Source organism: Pleurodeles waltl, chromosome 9 (genome assembly GCF_031143425.1).
Source record: "Pleurodeles waltl isolate 20211129_DDA chromosome 9, aPleWal1.hap1.20221129, whole genome shotgun sequence".
Lineage (NCBI taxonomy): Eukaryota > Metazoa > Chordata > Amphibia > Caudata > Salamandridae > Pleurodeles > Pleurodeles waltl.
In genome coordinates this window covers 902701200-902714786 of record NC_090448.1, presented here as the reverse complement: position 1 = coordinate 902714786, position 13587 = coordinate 902701200, and the positions used below count along the sequence as shown (strand labels likewise).

The following is a 13587-nucleotide window of genomic DNA, read 5'->3' as shown; positions in this document are numbered from 1 at the left end:
GAAAGCAAAGGAAAACGAATGGGAGGTAGAAAAGTGCAGGAAAGGGGGCGGGTGAAATAAGGGGATAGAGATGACTAGACTTCGAATAGCTTCTATTAATATCTGTGGATTAAATGATCCCCGAAAAACACTTAGGGCGGACATTTACTGCCTACAAGAGACACATGTGGAATATAAGAACCACAGAATTTTAGGATCACTTGGTATGAGAATGGTAGTGTGTTCAGAACAAGATGTGAAAACTAAGGGGGTAGCAATATTGGATCAGGGTAATATATTAAAATTTGCTAGACAGAAGGCTGACAGGAATGGGAGATGGGCCATTGTAGAATGCTTCTATGGTAAAGGTTGTTTTACTTTATGTTCTGTATATGGGGCAGTAACCGATGATCTGGTAGTAATGGATACTCTAGCTATAGAATTAACTGGTTGGCCTCCCCGTATATTCAATGTGGGGATTTCAGTTTTAATGGCTCGTGGGATGGGTTACAGGATTAATTAGCGCCCTTAGTTAAGAAATATCAGGGACAAAAGCCTTGTGTATTTAAGGCAATGGTTGGTATTCAGAAGGAGCTAGGATTGGATGATGCCTGGGTTAGGCTATGCGACTCAGATCCTGGGTACACCTATTTCTCTGCCCCTCACGCAAAATTGGCTCGACTAGATTTGTTTCTTGGTATCTCCTGAATTGTTAACGCATGCTATTATGGAATTATTCCCATGGATCATGTCAGATCATAACCCATTGGTACTTGATCTGGAGCTAGATGGTCTGGAGTATAAAGCCAGGAGGTGGACCTTCGAAAGAGGACTCCTTAAGGTTTCTGAATATTGTGAATCTATGAAGAACTGGATAGCTGAATTCTTAGAGAAAAATCTGGGGTCTGCCCCTATAGAGATAGTCTGAGATGCCTTGAAAGCAGGAGTATGGGGGGAAACTCTGAGCTTTAGCCTTAAGAAACAAAAAAGCATCCAAGGCAGAGTAAGGGATTTGCATATGAAACTCAGAGATGCAGAAAGACAGCTGATTGCAATTATGAAAAAGGGGGAGGATATAAAAATTCAGGAGCGGATTGCTATAGCAAGGGCAGCAATAAACGAGGTCACTGGAAAAATATCTTGCACAACGCTCTGAAGGGTATGAGTTTGGAGAAAGAACCGGGCATCTGCTGGCGTTAAGGGCAAGGCATAAAGCAGCAGCCAGGGTCATTAGAGAGATTAGGGATTAGCAAGGACAAACAGTGTCAGATGCAGATGGATCAGGAAGGTGTTTCAGAGATACTATATGGAGCTTTATAGCGATACATCTGGATCTTCAGTTACAGAGATGCAAGAATTTTTAAGTTCCATTAGGTTTAACGAAGTAACAGAGGAGGATCATTCGCAATTGGAGGGACAGATTGATAGTCTAGAAATAGATAAGGCATTAAGGGCCAGATGTAGCAAGCATTTTGCACGGTGCAAACTGCGAAAATCGCAGTTTGCGCCATGCAAAATGCCCATCGCGATGCACATTCACTCGCTATGCTAAATTGCTTTGTGACCGCGAATGCGGTCGCAAAGCAATTCACAGTTACCACCAGTGTCACACTGGTGGTAACCCATTCGCAAAAGGGAAGGGGTCCCCAGGGGACCCCTTCCCCTTTGTGAATGTTGCCCAAAATGTTTTTTCAGAGCAGGCAGTGGTCCAGTTGGACCACTGCCTACTCTGAAAAAAAGAAACCAAATGGTTTCGGTATTTTTTTTATTTTGCAACTCGTTTTCCTTTAAGGAAAATGGGCTGCAAAAAAACTTTTTAAAAAACTGCTTTATTTAAAAAGCAGTCACAGACATGGAGGTCTGCTGTCTTCAGCAGGCCACCATCCCGGTGAGTGCAGGGACTCGCTATGGGGTCGCAAAATGCGACCCACCTCATTAATATTAGTGAGGTGGGTCTTTGCGACCTCATAGCGAAACTCAGACGGTGTCTGAGACACCGTTCTGCATCCGATTTTGCGAATCGGAAAGCAATTTCCGATTCGCAAAATCGGAACTACCTACATCTGGCCCTAAGTGAACTCGCCACGGGAAAGCCTCTGGACCTGATGCGATCCCCTTAGAGTTCTATAAAATCTTTAAAACATTGCTACTTCCTCTGATGATTGAGTTATTTATTCAGGTACAGAATGGTGGAAAAATCCCGCCATCATGGGGAATGGCCAACATAGTAGTTTTTTTGAAGAAAGGGAAGGCTCCACAGAGCCCAGCTTCTTACTGGCCGATTACATTAATCAATAGCGATGCTAAAATCTATTCAAAAATACTAGCTGCTCGATTATCCTTGGTGATCAAGAAATTGGTAACACCTAGACAACATGGGTTTGTCCCGGGCAGAGACACAGTTGAACATATTCGAAGAGTTATTACGCTCTTCGATGTTACAGAAGTTGCGGAGGAGCCCATGGCTGTCTGACTGTTAGATGCCGAGAGAGCATTTGAAAGGGTTAATTGGAAATATCTCTGGCAGGTTATGGAGAACTATGGCTTTGGGGAGAAGTTCATTCTGGCAATCGAAGTTATTTACAGGTCGCCGGGAGTGAGAATACAATTAATGGGAGGGCAGTCTGAATGTATCCAAGTAGGGCGCGGCACTAGACAGGGATGCCCATGCTCCCCGCTGTTGTTTGCTCTATATATAGATCCTCTGCTTAGACAGCTCGAAGGGAATAGTAAGATCTCACCGGTGTGTAGGCATGGATGGGATACAAAAGTTCTAGCGTATGCGGATGATATAGCCATAGTAACCTCTAACCCGGACTTAGTGCTGAAAGAAATCGAAGAGGTGACGAGTAAATTTGGAATGTTCTGTGGGTATCTGCTAAATAGAACTAAAACACAGCTGCTGGTTAACCAATATACAAATTCTCAGGGTATTGCTATTACACCAAGAATAGGAGAAATCATCAACCTGAACTTAGACCCAATACTTTCAAAGACCAAAAATGATACACATAGATGGAACAATTTGCGTATGACTATAATGGGGAGATGCAATATGGTTAAAATGTTTCTCCTCCCAAAACTATTGTATATTTTCCGTGCCATACCATTAAACTTTACAAACTCTCAGTTTAAGGATATGGAGTGTGCAGTCATGAGATTTATTTGGGTATACGCAAGTGCAGAATAGCGGGTAAATTTATGTCTCTGCCTCGGGAAAAGGGTGGGTGGTCCCTACCTAATATGAAATTATACCAAACGGCGGCAGCTTTTCAATATATGCGCCCGCTATGGGGGGAAGGGCAGGGGAGAACGAGGTGGAAGACGGTCCCAATATCTATGAGCTGCTCGTGGGATCGGCTGCTAATGGATGTCTATTAACCTTCCACAAACCTTGGTACTATAAGAAAGCTAGATACAAGGTATTAGAGGCGGCTTATAAAAGCTGGCGGTCATGGCGCATAAAGAATGGGCTCGGAAGATTTAATTATACAATAATCAAGAACAACCCGTCGCTTCCCGAAATATTTAAGGCTATCCATATGGTAAAATGGGCCTCTCGAGGCATAGAGAGGTTAGGAGACTTCTATGATGATCTTGGAGTAAAAGTGTTTAGGAGTCTTCAAGAACAATATGGTCTAGAACAAAGGGATTTCTTCAAATATTTACAGATTGGAGATTTTGTGCGTAAGAAAACAGGGGGTCACAGGGATTCAGAAATAATCTGTTGTTAAAGGGTATTTTGGGGAAATCTAATATGCCTATTAAATTACTTTATTCAGCATTGATGGCAGAACAATCTGATGATTTAGGGAAGCATAGTGAGAGGTGGAAGACAAATTGGTGGATGGAGGTATTAATTTCTTCAAATCACTTGAACTGGGACATACTATGTTACTTTCTTCCTCTCTACAAGCACAACACTATAAGACCATGTTCGATCTGTACTATACACCGGCTCACCTTGTCAAATGGGGGGGGGCCTCAAGAGGGACAAACTGTCCAAGGTATAGGGCGCATGGAACAGATATTGTTCATATGTTTGCCACGCGTGGGGAACTGACGGTACTGAGAGATGGTATGCAACTCATGCTAAAAGAAATACTGGGATATGAGGTGGTCCTTACCCCCGAGATCATGGTCTTAGGGGTTGTAGAGGAAACGAGGGGATGACATAGGGCGCTTATCTTTCTGGCCATGGCGGTCTATCGATTATGTATCTCCTCTGCATGGCTGAACCCGCATCCACCGACATGGCAGCAGTGGCTGGGCAGGTTATTGTCTGTGTATAATTTGGAGATTGCACTGTATGACCGTAAGGGGAAATCAGCCAGAAAAAAAGGGAAAGTAATTTGGGGACAATTCCAGAACTGGCTTCTGGCCCATGAATGAAGGTTCAATCTAATGTTCTGTTCTGATGACAAAGGAGTAACTCACCTCCTTCCAGGCTAATGGGAATATGTAATCATCTTTTGAATCTTATGTTACGGGTAAAATGATGTATGAATGTAACTATATCTCATTCTTTTCCAATAAAAAAAAAAGGTATACACACAAGTCACAAAATCCTTTTCTCTCCTAGGTGATTAGTTGTCAGAAATGTCTGAGTTTAGTACATTTGCCTAGGTGGTGGCTGCGGTCAGGTCCAAGTTTCACAGCTACCTGCATTTCAAAATCAATTTAATTTCTGACTGAAAAATGTGGTCTGTCCATGTTACATTTTAGGACCCTCGCAGTCAAGTGGTTAATGTTGCCATAGGCAACAGCATGAAGCTTCTTATCAAACAACCTATAATCACATTTTTTAAATCATAGTTGTGAAGAACTTTGAAAGGCTGCTGGAAATGCTGTAATTTAATGTATTTTAGCATCATTGTTATAGACAGCAAGGCACACTAACAAGCATTGGTTAAATACCCTGTTGCGTCCGTTTCATATCTGCAGCATCGGTTGAACGTTAAGTTGTCAGGACTCGTTTCTGTGCCTAAACCCAGGCTGATTCAGGCTGTTGTGTATGGGAGAGCAGAGATGGGAAGCGTGTGACGAGGGAGGGATGGTACAATATATATTTTTTAAGTGTTACCATATATTTGTAAGTGCCACAGGATCCCAAAATGCTTGCTTAAGGAACAGGAGGAAGGCTGATGTTTTAAGTGAAGTATGGTTGTCTATTCTGCCCTCCGTTTACATCCCATGGGGTATTTTGTGGGTCTTGATCTCCCAGCTCTACTGATTTACAACTAAGATATATTTTACTGTGCAAAATAGTGTGGGAGCTACTTTTATGCAATCCTTTATCATGCACATACTAGGTCATGGCAACACAATTTTTCAACATTGATCACAGGCTTCTAAGTGCTAAATATAGTAGAGGGAAGTAGAGAGGTAGGTGATCTCTTTGACAGAACACTCCTTTTAGTGGGTGGGTGTGAGATGGTGTATGAGTTCCATATCTAAATATCTACCATCATTATTTTTGACCCATTCATTGGATACTTAGTGTTGACTGAATAGCCTTAATCAACATTTGATTACCTTGCATTAATACCTTCAGCGCTATAAGAGCACTACCACCACCATCTGAGCACACATAGAACCATCTCAGTACTCTGCCTAAGAACTCAAAGCATCATTTGACCACTATAATGGTTGAGTGAGCGTCCCCAGCATCATGCACCCCAGCATTTGACTAGTTTTCTTGCCTTCTGAGATTTTCTGGCATCATGCGAGCTTCCCTGGCTTTTATTTGGACAAAAATATACTGCCATTGGTCACCCAGTGGATTCCTTCAAACCACCTTTGCCTCAAGTCTTTCTTAGCGCTGTTGAAGTGGGCTGTGCTTCAAAAAGCATAATCCTTGCAAAATCCCTGATTACTGGGATAACTGTCCATGCGGACTTCTAAAGGAACATAAGGTTTCTTACTGTTAACATAGCCACATGGCAGGTGATTACAATTGTATGCTCCAATTGTACTTACCCACGGGCAAGCTTCATGAGAGGATGTTGAGAAATAGGGAAAGCCATCAGAAGTCCTCTGTTGGAGACTGGTCTGTCGCATATGAGAAAGGATTCCTGCCCTCTGGAAAAGAGAGATGAAGAGAGGTGGATCCTGGGAGATGGCCTTAACTGTAAATAAGGTATAACTGGTCATTCCTCAGTTGGTCATGGGCAGAGGTAGATGTAATCTTTCAACATAAAGCATCCTTACCTTGTCTGAGGGACTCTCTAACCCTGGAGATGGAGGAGAGAACAATGATGCAAAAGAGGAAATGGAGAAGAGGGGAATGTGGGGACAACAAGTGAAATAAAGATGACTGGTATAAAGAAGGGGAAATTGGGAAGGGGGCCAAGGGGAAAATGGGACAGATGGCGAAAATGAGAGAGTGGGGAAAAGGGAGAGGAGGAAAAGAAGGCATTAGGGCTGGAGAGACATGGATGAAGAGGCTGGACAGGGATGAATGGGTGTGAGCAGGAGTAAGGAGAAAGTTAGCAAAACAGAGGGCAGTTGATTTACAGGACTGTTGTGAAGGAGAGAGGAGACTTAGAGAATATGAGAAATAGAGCAAGGAAATAACAGGAGATGAGAGAAAATAGGATGGGGGAAGAATGTTTCTGAGGGTGAAATGTGGGAAAAAGAGGTTTTGTCACTTGTGAAGATCACGCACAAACTTATCAGAGAATAAAAGGATTTTATTGGTTTGTTTGGGGCTTCCACTTCTTGCAGGGCTTTCTGACTTCCTTCCAAGTCTGTGGTTTTTCAGGTCTTGAAGTTCTCTGACTTCGCTTCTTTTGTCCCTTCCTGGGCTCTTCTGCTTCTCTTCACCAAAGGAGGAAGAATTGTCCTCTGGGCAAATCACATACATATAATTAGTAGCCTGCTTCTCCCTAGTCTTAAAGTCTATTGTGCCACCATCACCGTTCCCCCCCCAAAGGTGAATCCAGAGTACCTAGTGCCCCCTGCCTGCCTGTTGCTTAGTGTCTCCCTGTGAGTTTTCTCCTTGATGTTGTCTCCACCAGTGCACAAATTGGAAGACTGGCATTTGCCCGTCACCGTGACACTCCTCTGGGGTCATGGAATTGGTGAACACATTCCTCTTCTTTGGGTCTGCCCTTCACTCTTCATGATTCGTTCTCCCCACCTTCTCTCCAAAATCCCTCTTTGGTTCCAACACACCCCTTATCTTTGTGGGCCACTTCCAGCTCCCTTACCTTGTATGCTGCCTTGGCACCAGACTGTTATGCTTGGTCCTACTGTGGAACACCTTGTGGCCATCTTGAAATTCCCAGATAATGCATGCAAGTCGTTACAGGAAGCATAGGGGTTAGTGGAGTGAATGAGAGTCTCTGAAAAAGAGGGAGAAGGAACCAATGTGGGGAAAATCACAGAGAAAAAGAAGAGAGCAAGGGAGATAATGGAAAATTGGAAAGAGAGCAGGTGAAGAACAGTGGAGGAGAAGCCTAAATGCGAACAGAAAGAAGTGATAGGTAATAAGTTCCCAGGAGACTTAACAGGGCAGTAACAGGAAGATCATAAGGAGGAAAGGGGGCAAAGAAAGTCCATATAAATGATGGTTTGAAGAAGCTTGGAAGTTGTGAAAACTAAGCAACGTGTTTTACTAGTGCATTTGGAAACTATATATTTTTTGTGTTGAATGTTCACTAATTGTTCCACACATTTCCCTACATATGCACCACAGACATTTAAAGCCAACCAGGATGTGGTATTGAGGGCCTCTGGGTATAATAAATGCATTCAATATAATCCCAGTTTCTGACCCATTTCCTATGACATTACCATGCAAAATCATTCATGAGACAATTATAGGTATTCACATCTGCCATCCTTCCAGTCTTCTTTGAAACTGTAGAGACTGGAAGGTAAAGGGTAGAAGTTGGCTGAAGGCATTTTAAGAGGTGATGGGGAAACTATCTTGGTATAGGAGAAGATCACTGGAGGTAGTCTTTACAATTGTGCAGGATCTATAAAACGGCCTACATTAATCTACCTACAGTCACTCTTTTTCAGTAACTATATATTTCCTGCATGAATGTAAGCATTTTTGCTTCTGTTTCGCTGTTCAACTACTTTCTGCAAACTGTGTATGATGCATTATTGTTCAGTGAATATATTTTAAAATGTAACTAGGGGCTGGATGAGGGGAGATGGAACATGCACATTGTTGGAATAGGGGGACATTTTAAGATCAAAAGTGGCAAAAGTAATTCATTTGAATCAACAAGCTGGAAAATAACATTTTTTTTTTTTTTAATTAGCAAATTAAAAAAATACTGATTTTTTTAATGTATTAAAATTAAGAAAACATCATAGGTTCTGAAGGTTGAAACAAAGGCAAACTTAGCTTTGGGCATAAAGGAGACAGATTCTAGGGTTTACATGGGAGGTGGTTGGTTGAGAGGGTGTTACCCTGCAGTGTGTTTTGAAAAAGAAGGGCACATTTGCGTGGTGATAATGCTGAAAGCAGCAGTGGTGGAATGAGATGAATGAGAGGCACTCAGATGTGTACAGCAGTACTGAGGTGCCTGCCAGTTTTGCATGACTAAGCAACAAGCATTGGAAAGCCTATAGTTCTAGCCTTGCTAACGATAATTTCTTCTTACATTTTTACTTTAATAATGTGAAATGGCTTTTGGCCATGTTGGAATTGTAAATTAGGAGCCAAAATGGCTGCCAGTGTGTCACAATGGCCATTTAAAAATGATAAAGTAAAAAAAACAAGTAGTTGGAAGTGTAAATAATTCTGTCAAGCAGCACAGTAGTACCTTGCAACGGCTAGACCCTTGAAAAAAACACAGGTGGCAGAATGGAGATGTGTGTGGCCACTGGTGAGCCACGGATAAGTGGAGCTGTGATCAGTTGGAGATAGTGTGCGTGGGGGATGGTAAGAGGATTTAACACCCGTGTATGTCTGTAAATACTTTTGTAGGAGCTTCAGATTCATGAAATGTTGTGGGCTGATATCAATGCTGATTGATAACCTTGTTGGCCAATACCATAATAACTCATTGATCAATCAAAGAAATTTTGTATAGTGCATGTAACGGGGACGCCGTTACATGATTGCCGCTGGCAAAGACAGTTACCGGGGCAACCAATGACGACAATACAAGAAGACCCAGCAGCCTCGGAACACTTCTGGGGTCATTACGACGCGGGCGGCCAGGAACAGAAGAAAGACGGCATGAGCGAGGAGAAGGGGGAGAGAGAGTGAGGAGACACGGGACAGAGACAGCAAGGAGAGAGCAACAATCCTCGAAAAAGAAGGCGGCACAGAGGAACCAGGAGAGGCACAGAGGCAGGAGGAGAACAGCAAAATGAGGGAAGGAAGAGACAGGAGAAGGAACAGTAGGGGAGAGGTGACACAAGGAAAGAGGAAGACAGAGAGAGCAGAGGTGACAGAGGAGGACCGAGAACGAGATTGAAGGAAGGAAGAGAGGAGCCTGACAACAGAAAGCCCTACCACGTTCCTAGAGGGACGTGGCTGCACAAGGTACGGTCCTATTTTCTTACTAGATCTCCCATGGGGGGGAAAAGGGGAAGGAGAGAGAGTGAGGGAACAATCAGGGGAGCTAACCCTATAGAGAAGAGGTGGGTTAGAGGGGAAAAGGAAGAATGCATTGTCACAAGCACCTATGCATGCCTGACACGTTTTACACCTGTGTGATCCCTCCTCACGTCCATACTCACTCCCTTCCCTGGTGAACCCATCCTATAATATATTAAACCACCTACCTGAAACCTGGTTTTTTCCTCTCTTCCTCCCGAGGCACACCGGTCCAAGCAGGAAACGACTCCAGAGGAGCAGAGACATCACCTAGAGAGGAAAGAAGGAAGACAAAAACAAAAGGACCTTAATATGTAGTAACCATCTTATCCCAAAACATACCCAAGAAATAAACATAATACACAGACAACCCAATCAGAGCCTGTAGTCCATCCATTGCGTAAAGCAATTTTTGCTCTTACAGTGCAACAGTTTCTTCAACAGAAGTATCTTGGCCCTAAATACATTGTTTGATCACTGGAATGAGTAAAATACAAGATGGGCTAACCTTTATCAGAAAGAAAGATTTTCCAATCCTTCTTGAAGGTTGAAACAGAAGTGGCTCTGCAGCTATGTGTAAAACAATAGCACATCTATTTCCATCTAACAAGTTATTGCAAAGACACCTGAAATAAAATGACACAGCAGAAATAAAAAACAGTTTTTCATGTTATGAAGATTCAGGCCTAGTCAAGTCAAGAAAAAATCATTGAAATGCACATTTAATCCACATTGCACTATGTAAAGTTACATTCTACCTTATATAAAGTCATTTATTATTTCTCATTTAAGCTTCTTGTAGCCATTAACATAAAAACGAAATAAACTTGTTAACACATGTAAGTGGATATAATGAAGAACTACATTTCTCAATGTTAATCAACAACATTAGTGCATGTTACATAAACCATTATCATTTTAAATGCTGTCACATTCAAATGAAGTGAGGATGTTTTTAGACTGTTGTACTTTATGCTTACATTTGATTAATAGAGTTAGACACACAATATTGTATTTTCTCTAACACTACAGTAAATGCACTTTTCTATTGACTTCTAGTGCACCACTTTACATGGATCTAACACTAATTCACATATACCACGCTAAGTCATGGTCACATATAGATCAACATTGTAGTGTCAGGGGTGGTATCGAAGTTACACTGTTCCAGTGCCCCTCAGATGGCAAATTGAGCCATCACATAAATCTGTAATCTTACTTATCAGTGAGAAAAATCAAAATCTCAGTGGTCAGTCCAGGAAAGATATTCTGGACTCCATTGCCGACTTCATCACCTCCTGTGCCATAGACTCCAACAACTACATTTTCCTCAGCAACCTCAACTTCCATCCCGATGACATCAATGACATCAACACTACCAACCTCCTCGACAGCATGAACAACATTGGACTCATCCATGACTCCACACACACCGCAGGCCACATGCTAGACCCATCTTCACCTCCAGCGACCGCATCAGGTACAGCCACACCACAGAACTTCAACATCACCAGCTCACAGACCTCTGCCCCCAGTCTGCCCAGCACCCCTACCACAGCTGGAGTGAAGTCTCAAAGGACACATGGATCAATGCCCTCAACACCACCCACTCCATCTGCTCTAACAACCTAGGCCAGAAAGTCAGAAACTTCAACTGGATCACCAACTGCACCAATAGCGTCACTCCCTTTGGCAGAAACACCCACAGAAGGTCCCCCAAGCAGGATAGCTGGTACACTGAACTGCTAAATGACACTGTTAACAACTAGAAAGGAGATAGCGCACCATCATGGACACAACCAACAAGACCGCCTTCAAGACAGCCCTCAACCTGTGTTGGTGCCCGGACCTTCTATGAGAACTGTGACTTCAAACTGCACCATTACCTTCCATATTACTATTCCATCCGTAGTGTACTGAAAGATGGCTTCACATATGTCCTCTACATTCCTGGTGGGCATCCTCCATGGACACTCTTTGATTATCTTAACATTTTGGGTCCACATTAGCGAATCTCAGCCCGTGTTCCATTCCCCAGCGAATTTGCCGGTAGACACAGACTCTTCTTTGTAGTCTACTACCCTGGTCTAGCATCTCGGCAAAGAGTGGCATTGCCTGTAGTTGAACTACGTGACAACAATGAAATCTCTGCTGAAGTCAATGATGGAGGATCGTTTTTCTCTTCCTGGGCTGAGAATGCTTGATTCCATTTTTGCTACTGATTGGAAAATGGAGGTCTACAAAGTTGGGGCCCCTGCTATTTTTGACAAAGTTTAATGGAAACCTTTCCTGGCTGACACTTTTCCTTTTTTGCCTTCAGGAACCTAGTGCTGAAGATTTGTGCCAGAAGTGCTTTTTTTCAACCCCTGCTCACAGCGCTTTGTGCCCCCATCCTGGTCCATTTTTGTGTTGTGTCATCAATGTGATGTATTTGTGATGTCTGTGTTTTCAAGAAACTAATGGAAAAAGTAAATCTAGTCTTCTGATAATTGCTCTAGAGGCAGTTATCACTGTAGTGTGCAATTGGTACATATTTTAATGTATTAGTGATGTGTCTTAGAAATTCAGGAGCAGAGTTGTGTTCTGGTGTATACTGAACTAGGTCTGCTGCAATATATCCAAAGAACACACCCCAAACCATCATAATTTCTAACATCAAATACCTTTTTTGTGGTCTGTTTTTATTTGACCGAATTCAGTCCTCACATTATTATTTATTCTGCAATATACGCACCAGGACACTTTATTGTCTAATGCCCCACAAAGAATAGGAAGTTACTAGAAAGGTACAGGCATGGATTATTAACAAATAAATCCACGATCAGAACAGCAAAAGCAACTCTGGATAATCACTATATTTACACTGACAGACCCTGTGCTGGATTTGTATTAGCCTCTGACTCGGCAGCTCGTCCACCACAAGGCTACCATGTCACAGTGACGGTTATCCCACTAGAAACTATACAATAAGGACAGGGCGACCACAACCCGTTTTTCCTGCTGGTGTTTGTCATGTGAGGCGTTTTAGACACAAGTAGGAAAAATTTAGAATCTTCACTAGGCAAAGGGAGAAAAGAACCACATTTGGAGTTTATTTTCGCAATATAAAGTTTGTCGAGTGGGCTCTTTGAACATGGTACTTGCTCAGCAAACTCTCAGTGTTGGGGAAGGAACCATCACAGTATAAGTTCCATTTGCATCATACAGAGCCAGGCAGGCAGGAATCTGCCACCCTACCAGACCTATTGGCCATCTGCCAAAGTCGAAATGACGGCATAAGTCTCATTATGAATGACAGGTGATGGTAAGGCTAAGTGGGGGTGTGAACACAGGATGAAGGGAGGTGCCTGTGTGAGTAAGCTAGATAGACCTGCATGAGGAAATGAATGTAGGGGTAAGAATCATGCATAAGACGTGAGTGGGGAAATGGAAGATATTCATTGAAAGTGGAAACAGTTTGCTCTAGAGCTCACAGGATAAACATGGGAGAGAAAAGAATATGAGTTTCACACAAGGGGAGAGGTGGTAAAGAAATTATTAGATTTGTGAGTGTAAGAGGAAAGGCCCATGCATGATTACATTGAGAGGAGACCAGTACTTGTGATGAAGGAGAGCAAAGGAGGCTTGCACATGGACTAGAAAGGGGATGCACATGCTTGTGGGCAGAGGAAAGGCAAAAAAGAGCATAGGGAGAATGAAGAAGAGACAAGACTTAACGTTCAAGAGGTAGGAGAAGAAAGGGAGATTTTGGAGGACTAAGGAATAGACAAAACCTGTGGTTCAAAAACAAAGCTATTTAATGTGTGTTGAGAAAGATGGGTAGAATGATGGGAACAGGAGACATGTACATTGAGACACAGTTGAGGTAAATGAATCCCCTAAGAGGAAAGAGAGTGTAGAACATCTTAATATTAGGAGAGGATCACCCCAAGAAAAGTTACCTGTGAATATAAAAGGAGTACGTGGTCTTAAACGTTGGGAGAGAAGACCAATTCAATAATAAAGATCAAAAACGAAGAGAGAGATGGGAATGAAACCCGTTG

The 13587-nt window shown here is 42.6% G+C and overlaps 1 protein-coding gene and 1 long non-coding RNA gene across 3 annotated transcripts in view; one reads left to right on the top strand and one right to left on the bottom strand.

Moving 5' to 3' along the window:
* LOC138260103 (uncharacterized) overlaps nucleotides 1–9815 on the bottom strand; it is a 194410-nt gene extending 184595 nt beyond the window's left edge. The window contains exons 1-2 of the long non-coding RNA XR_011198806.1: nucleotides 9733–9815; nucleotides 5959–6060 (exon numbers count right to left, since the gene is read on the bottom strand). This is a non-coding gene — a long non-coding RNA (uncharacterized lncRNA). The remainder of the gene's footprint in view (nucleotides 1–5958; nucleotides 6061–9732) is intronic.
* The window catches only part of CLMN (calmin), a 520511-nt gene that overhangs the window by 46785 nt on the left and 460139 nt on the right, over nucleotides 1–13587 (top strand). The gene's annotated exons all lie outside the window — the stretch shown is intronic.